The sequence below is a fragment of the Octopus bimaculoides genome, chromosome 28, assembly GCF_046866305.1.
Source record: "Octopus bimaculoides isolate indiv1 chromosome 28, ASM4686630v1, whole genome shotgun sequence".
Taxonomy (NCBI): Eukaryota; Metazoa; Mollusca; class Cephalopoda; order Octopoda; family Octopodidae; genus Octopus; species Octopus bimaculoides.
Window position 1 is genome coordinate 18,509,284 of NC_142955.1, and position 9,021 is coordinate 18,518,304.

Here is a 9,021-nt window from a genome sequence, read left to right on the forward strand (position 1 = left end):
TGTGTGTGCCTGTATCTGTGTGTGTGTGTGTTTCTGTGTCTGTGTATGTATTTGTGTGTTTGTGTGCTGTTTCTCTTTGTGCGCATGTGTTTTCGTGTTCGTGTGTGTTTGTGTGTGCTTGTGCGTGTGTGCTCGTGTTTGTATGTGTATATGTGTATGTGTCTTTGTGTATGTGTTTGTGTTCGCGTTTGTGTGTGTGTATGTAGTGTACGATAGTATTGTGTACACAATACATGGTGTATGAATGTAACATGCATTCCGGTTGCGTGTATATATACGTATATGAATATGTATAAACCCACACATACACACATATACATACATACATACATACACCTGTGCGTTTATTCGTAACAACAAGCTTACACATGCAAAAATAAGCTCTCAATACACACATTTAGCGCGTAGAATGTCATATATACACGATATATATACACACGTATAACAATACAATGTTTATGATATATTGATGTATATACACAATACATCCATACATATATATATATACACACATACTTATACTTACACAATTCTATACGTGTATTTACACGCATACATACCGGTACATACATACATACATACATAAATACTTATATACATATATACATACGTGTGTGTGTGTGTATTTATGTTAGTTTCCACATTCTACAAGAGACATATTTTACGACTAATACGCAGTTACGTAAAATACATCCACACATTTTCGCCGTAACTTCTTTATAAACAAAGACATTCACAAACAGACTTTCGCCGTAACTTCCATATGTGCGTGTCAATATATATATATATATATATACACACACACTTATGTACATCCATGCACATTCCTCCAGCTATCTATCTATCTATCTATCTATCTATCTATCTATCTATCTATCTATCTATCTTACTGTCTGTCTGTCTGCCTGTCTGTCTGTGTATCTATTATGTGTGTAAACGTGTACATACATACATACATACATACATAGGTAGATAGACAGACAGACAGACAGACAGATAGATAGATAGACCAACAGACAAACATACAGATAAATAGACAGATAGATATATACACACAAAGATAGAAACATAGATAGATAGACAGACAGAGAGATAGAGAGATAGACACACACAAAGACAGATAGATAGATAGATAGATAGAAAGATAGATAGATAGATAGATAGATAGATAGATAGATAGATAAACGGACAGACAGATGGACACACTATGAAAATATATAAACACACAGATGGTCAGTTCAACAAATGACAACAAACATATACACACACATGCACACACACATGCAGACGTACATTCATTATATGTCACTAACACACGCATACACACCTCCGCTGTTAGATAAACAGAAAAATGGCGGGTAATCTAGCATCGTATAGTGGGCGTGGCAATATTAGGTTTTCGCGCCATTTTCGTAATGAGGCCAGGTAGGCAGCGTGTCAAGTATCACTGTGTGTCGAGGCGGGAACATATTTGTGGGCGTGGCTTACTACGATCTCGCAATGATGTAGGTGTGCGTGTGTGTGTGTGTGTATGTGAGACTATACCGTGTATATACGAGAGGAGGCTTGTGCGTGTGTATGTGTGTGTGGTGCATTATGCTTGTGTGTGTGTGTGTGTGCTACAGTGTGAATGCGTATGTGTGTACGATCGCGTTTAACCAATGTGTCTGTATGCGTGTGTGTGTGTAATTGTATATACAAACGTATATATATTCATAGATATAAGTATATCTATCTATCTATCAATCTAGCTATCGATCTATCTATCTATCAATCTAGCTATCGATCTATGACTCTATTTGTGTGTGTATGTTTCTCTTTACGTCATTTTTTTAATCTTTAATCACGATTGGCAAGATTTCAGTGACGTCATCACCACATATTCCTCTTTGTTGATGTTCGGTAGCTTCTCGGTTTGTTTTTTGATCGATCACAGATCAATCGATGACCTAAAGCGTCCCGGCCGTGATCGTCCCACCTTTTGTCGAAGCTAAATTCATCTCTTAAGCGACAAAGAGGGAGGATTACGCTGTAATTTCAACGAAGTCGAATGACTGCGTAGAAGCTGTCTCGTTGGTTGGTGTTGTTTAACCCCAGGTCAGTCCTGATCCAGTCGACCTTTGATCAAAGGCGTTCCAGCTGTGACTATCACGTTTTTTATTCGATCATAGCGTATCTTGGACTACATTATCTAATGTGTCCCGTTTTATTGCCGTTTAGCCTCAGGTCAGTCCGGATCCAGTAGTCTTATGATAAAAAGGCGTTCCAGATATAAGTGTATGTAGGATTGAATTACGTAATGTGTCCTTCGTTATTGCTGTTGTTTAACCCCAGGTCAGTCCGGATCCAGTCGGCCTTTGATCAAAGGCGTTCCAGCTGTGACTATCACGTTTTTTATTCGGTGATTGCGTATCTTGGACTACATTATTTAATGTGTCCTTCTTTGTTGTTGTTTAGCCCCAGGTCAGCCCTGATCTATCAGACCTACGATCAAAGACGTTCCAGATGTGACCATCTCATCTATTCATCATACATAGTGTATATACGACTATACAGATACAATTCCTTGCTGTTTAGCCCCAGGTCAACCCGGATCCAGTTAACTTAGGATCAAAAATATCCCATTTATGACCATCCATCTCTTATTCAGGCCAGGGGTGGACTGAGCCATGCCCGAGGGCCCAGAGCTCTGAGGGGCCCGCACTCTACATGTTAACTCTCTTTGATATCAATGCTAAGGTGAACAGTTATGCCCGAGGGCCCTTAATACTCTCGTCGACCCCTGATTCAGGCAAAGTGTATCTTAGACTACACTTTGAGATGCATCCTCTTTTTTTTTTAAGGCAATGAGAAGTGATGATGCATATCTGAACTGCTATTTCTAGCAGATAAAGTGACCATGTTGGGGTGCCCTCGTCGTTGTCGAAATAAACTCTGCAGCAACCGTTTGTTCTGTTTGCACTCAGAGCTTTGAAACTCGTCCCGTTCCCGAGCATTGTTTGACTTGTGGACGTTCTGTTGCACACGGAATCGATCCCGCTATCGGCTGCGTTCATTTGTGAAAACCGTTTCGTTACAGTCCTTCGGCCGGGAAGGGCGGACTTTGGCAAAAATGGTTGTGCGGTGGACCAGCTTGAAATGGCTGATGAAGACAGATGCCGTCCTCTTTGGTCAAGCCATCGTCCACCTTGGCGAGTTTGGAGAAGGAAGTGCTGTTTCTCAGCAAAGTTCGATGACAGAGACGAGGGTCTGATCCTGCTTTGAGCAGAAGTTTCTAGATTAGGGATCAACGTGACCCTGTTTTTGTGGGCTTTCCACAAGGACCCCTCGGAAGTCTCCGTCTCTGTGGGAGAGTTTTCTTTGAATTTTTTTTTTTTGAATTTGCTATTTTATTTGTTTGTATCTTTATTTTTTAATCTTTTTTTGTTTCAGTCATGAGGCTACGGTCATGCTGGGGCACAGCTTTGAAGAAATGTTAGTCGAATGAATCAACCCCGGTACTTCATGCGTCGACCTTTATCGCCGAACCGTTAAGTTACGGGGACGTAAACACACCAACACTGGTTGTCAAGCGGTGATGGGAGACAAACACAGACACAAAGATACACACAAAGACATGCGCGCACGCACTAAGGGCTTCTTTCAGTTTCCGTCTACCAAATTCACTCACAAGGCCCAAGGCTATTGTAGAAGACACCTGTCCAAGGAGCCATGCAGTGGGACTGAACCCGGAACCATGTGATTGGGAAGCAAGCTACTTACCACACTGCCACGCCTGCGCCTATAATATGTATATATTCGAGGTCGACTTTGCCTTTCATCCTTTCGGGGTCGATAAATTAAGTACCAGTTGCATACTGAGGTCGATATAATCGACTGGCCCCCTCCCCCAAAATTTCGGGCCATGTGTATATATATATACACACACACTCTTTTTTTTTTTGCTTCAGTCATTTGACTACGGCCATGCTGGAGCACTGCCTTTCGTCGAAAAAATCGACCCCAGGACTTATTCTATCGGTCTCAAAATTTCAAGCCTTGTCCTTCGTCGAGAAAACATTTTATAGATTACCTCCCCTTCCTCCCCCTCCTTGTCTCTCCCCCTCCCCGTCACCACCTCCATCGACATCAGAATGAGAGACATTGCGTCTGACTAAAGGAGCGGATAGTCATATACAGCAGCACAGTTGATCATAGGTTTACCGGTCGACCTGGGGCTAAACAACACCTCGCCAGCACCTGTGCAGTGTCTGGCGATGCCGATAAATAGAGATGATGAAATTGTGAAGAAGCGACGGGAGGTGTGTGTGTGTGTGGGGGAGAAGTAGACTGGGACGCAAAGTTCTCGAAACATCGGTCGAAGGGAAACAACTCTTGCAGTCTCTGTTTCTTTTGTAATATTCTCAGCCCCATCGCTTACACACGTTTGTGCGCTCACATACAGGCGTTGAACAAAATAATGGAAACACCTTAGAATTTCAAACAAATCTATTTTAATATGGGGTAGGACCACCTTTGGCAGTAATTACAGCTTGAATTCTGTGAAGTATGCACTCGTACAAAGTTTGAATTGTTTCCAAAAGAATTTTTGTCCCTTCTTCAGCTAAAACAGTCTCCTGTTCTTGTAGTGTTGATGGTGGAGGATATCGAATCCTTCCTTACTTGTTTTTCTTAAATGCACCATAAATGTTCAATAATATTGAGATCTGTGGACTGTGGTGGTCAGATAAGATGTTTAACTTCACGAGAATGTTCCTTGTGCCAGAACAATGTGGTTGGTAAGCAAGCTACTTACGTTAATTTTAATTTAATTTCTAATTCATTTTAATTCATTCTTTCGATTTCATTGTATTCGATTTTTATCCCGACCAACTTAATGTATAACCCCAGTCCCGTGCTTTACGAATTTATCACCTGCCCTTCGAGGCATGGCATTATATTTATATATAAGTAACGGTAAATAAATATTTCTCTACAACTTCAATCACTGTTCTTTGTTTATTTTGCACATCTGCAACAGCAACACCCGACTCCCAACGTGGGGCACGCGTCGTGTCATGACGTACGCATACCAATAAGAGAAAGGGGGCAATTCGAGAATTAAAAAAAAAATCTTTACATCCCTTCCGTGGACACAATTTTATTAAATTTTGACACTTTAGAGACAACAGATTGGTCGTTTTCAAGTTTACCAACCCATAAGATCTGATGTCTCTAAAGTGGAGATTATTTGCCTTCGATTTTTGTGGTAGGTGAAAGCAAGTCGGTAATTACAAACGCACGGGCGGGGGGGGGGGGGGTCCTACACTTGTTTTTAACGTCCATTGCACTATTTTCTTTTTACTTTGTTTCCGAATTTTGAATAACAAAACTTGAATGTCACAAGTTGAAATTTATAGAAAAACAAAAGACGAAGACGGGTGTATGAACAACAAAGAAGTTTATTAGTTTGACGCACGGGAAGGTGAGAAAGCCTTTTATATTTCGAGCCGACGTTCTTCAACGGAAATAAATAAGAGAAAATAAACAGAGACTGAATGAAAAAAAAACTAGTGGCTTTAGTGATCAATCGTATATATATACACACACATACATACGTAGGTACGTACGTACGTGTGTGTGTGTGTGTGGCCATATTGGAGCAGTCTCGAGAATAACCAGCCGAAACTGCAAAGCTGATCTGGAACTCAACTGTAGAAAGAAAACTCCAAATGACTGGTCCTTGTTTTTTCTTGTCCCTTTTCGTATCATCTGTCTGGATGTTTTGCGTTCTGGTCCCATTTTTTGTATTCTTTTATATATATATTTTATATATATTTTATATATATATATATATATATATATATATATATATATATACGTTCTTTCGCTCGTTCGTACGTACGTACGTTTGTCCGTACTTTGTATGTACGTACCTTCGTTCTTTCGGTCGTACGTACGGATGTATATACGCACGTACGCTCGATCGTACGTACGTTCGTTCCATCGTCTGTTTATTCCATTTATCTATCGTTCGTACATACGTTCGTTCGTTTGTTCGTTCTTACGTACGTGCTTTCGTTTGTTCGTAAGAATGAACGTACGAACGAGCGTACGTACGTACGAAGGAATGAACGTGCGTACGTACGAACGAACGAAGGAAAGAACGAAGTAACGAATGAACGTACTTACGTTAGAACGAACGAACGAAAGAACGAACGAACGTACGTAAGTACGAACGAACGTACGTAAGTACGAACGAACGTAATTATGTACTACGAACGCATGAACGTAGGTAGGTACGTATATAAGTACCTACGTACGAACGTACGTAAATACGTCCGTACGTACGTAACAACGAAGGAACGAACAAACCAATGAACGAACGAACTAACGAACGAACGTACGCACGTACGTACGAAGGAACGAACGAACGTACGCACGTATGTACGTACGTACGAAACATGAAGGAAATGAATGAAAGAACGTAAGTACGTACGTAAGAACGATCGAACGAAAGAATTAACGAACGAACGAATGAACGAAAGAAGGAACGAACGATCGAACAAACGAATTAACGAACAAATGTAGGTACATACGTACGAACGAACGAACAAGCGTACGTACGACGGAACAAATGAACGAACGAACGTACGTACGTACGAACGAGCGTAAGTACGAACGTACGGACGGACGAACGAACGAACGAATGAAACGAACGAACGAACGACCTAATGAACGAACGTACGTACGTACAAAAGAACTAATGAACGAACGTCCGTACGTAAGTACGTATGTAAGAACGAACGAACGATCGAACAAACGAACGAACAAATAAACGGACGAACGTACTTACGAACGAACGATTGAAGGAACCCACGGACATAGGTACGAAAAAAACGAACAAAGAATTGAACGTATGTATGTACGAACGAACAAACGAAAGAACGAACGAACAAAGAACGAACGTAAGAACGAACGAACAAAGAACGAACGGTCGTACGTATGAACAAATGATCTAAGGTAAGAAAGAACGTCCGTACGTAAGTACGTTCGTATGTACGAACGAATAAACAAAAGAAAGAACGTAATTACGAACGAACGAACGAACGTTCGTATGTTCCTACGTACATATATATGAAAGAACGAACGAACGTTCGCACGAACGAACGGTCGTACGTATGAACAAATGACCGAAGGAAGGAAAGAACGTGCGTATGTAAGTAAGTTCGTACGTGCGAACGAACGAACGAACGAACGTACGTACGCACGAAAGAACGAACGAACGAACGATCGAACGTACGTACGAACGAAAGAACGAACGAACGAACGAACAAACGTACGTACATGTGAGGGAACGAACGAACAAACGAACGAATTATCGTACGTACGTACGGAAGAACGAAACAAACGAATGAACGAATGATTGAACGAAACAAACAAACGAATGAACGAACGAGCGAAAGAACGAACGAACGAGCAAACGAAAGAACGTACGTACGTACGTATGTACGAACAAACGAAGGAACGAATGAACAAACAAACGTACGTACGTAGGAACGAACGCATGTGCGAAGGAAAGAAAAATCGAACGAAAAAACAAATGAACGTTCATACATCCGTACGTAGAAACGATCGAACGAGCGAACAAACGTACGCACGTACGCACGAAAGAACTAACGTACGTCCGTACGAACGAACAAACGAACGAAAGAACGATTGAACGTATGTACGTACATACGTAAGAATGAACGTACGAACGAGGGTACGTACGTACGAATGAACGTGCGTACGTACGAACGATCGAAAGAACGAACGAAGGAAAGAACGAAGTAACGAATGAACGTACGTACTTACGTACGTAAGAACGAACGAACGAAAGAACGAACGTAATTACGTGCGTACGAACGAATGAACGTAGGTAGGTTCGTATATAAGTACCTACGTACGAACGTACGTAAATACGTCCGTACGTACGTAACAACGAAGGAACGAACAAACCAATGAACGAACGAACTAACGTACTCACGTACGTAAGTAGGAACGAACGAACGTACGCACGTATGTACGTCCGTACGAAACATGAAAGAAATGAATGAAAGAACGTAAGTACGTACGAAAGAACGAACGAACGAAAGAATTAACGAACGAACGAATGAACGAAAGAAGGAACGAACGATCGAACAAACGAATTAACGAACAAATGTAGGTACATACGTACGAACGAACGAACAAGCGTACGTACGACGGAACAAATGAACGAACGAACGTCCGTACGTACGAACGAACGTACGTACGTACGAACGAACGTACGTACGTACGAACGAACGTACGTATGTACGAACGAGCGTACGTACGAACGTACGGACCGACGAACGAACGAACGAATGAAACGAACGAACGAACGACCTAATGAACGAACGTACGTATGTACGTACGTACAAAAGAACAAATGAACGAACGTCCGTACGTAAGTACGTATGTAAGAACGAACGAACGATCGAACAAACGAACGAACAAAGAAACGGACGAACGTACTTACGAACGAACGATTGAAGGAACGAACGGACATAGGTACGAACAAAACGAACAAAGAATTGAACGTATGTATGTACGAACGAACAAAAGAACGAACGAACGAACAAAGAACGAACGTAAGAACGAACGAACAATGAACGAACGAACGTACGTATGAACAAATGATCTAAGGTAAGAAAGAACGTCCGTACGTAAGTACGTTCGTATGTACGAACGAATAAACGAAAGAAAGAACGTAATTACGAACGAACGAACGAACGTTCGTATGTTCCTACGTACATATATATGAAAGAACGAACGAACGTACGCACGAACGAACGGTCGTACGTATGAACAAATGATCGAAGGAAGGAAAGAACGTGCGTACGTAAGTAAGTTCGTACGTGCGAACGAACGAACGAACGTACGTACGAACGAAAGAACGAACGAACGAACGAACGAACGAACAAACGTACGTACATGTGAGGGAACGAACGAACAAACGAACGAATGATCGTACGTACG

The 9,021-nt window shown here is 41.4% G+C and overlaps 1 long non-coding RNA gene across 1 annotated transcript in view; it reads left to right on the forward strand.

Annotated features, from left to right (window-relative positions):
• The window catches only part of LOC149130717 (uncharacterized), a 121,664-nt gene extending 116,680 nt beyond the window's left edge, over positions 1-4,984 (forward strand). Inside the window, exon 4 of the long non-coding RNA XR_016238875.1 lies at positions 3,433-4,984. This is a non-coding gene — a long non-coding RNA (uncharacterized LOC149130717). The remainder of the gene's footprint in view (positions 1-3,432) is intronic.
• Positions 4,985-9,021: the final 4,037 nt, after the last annotated feature.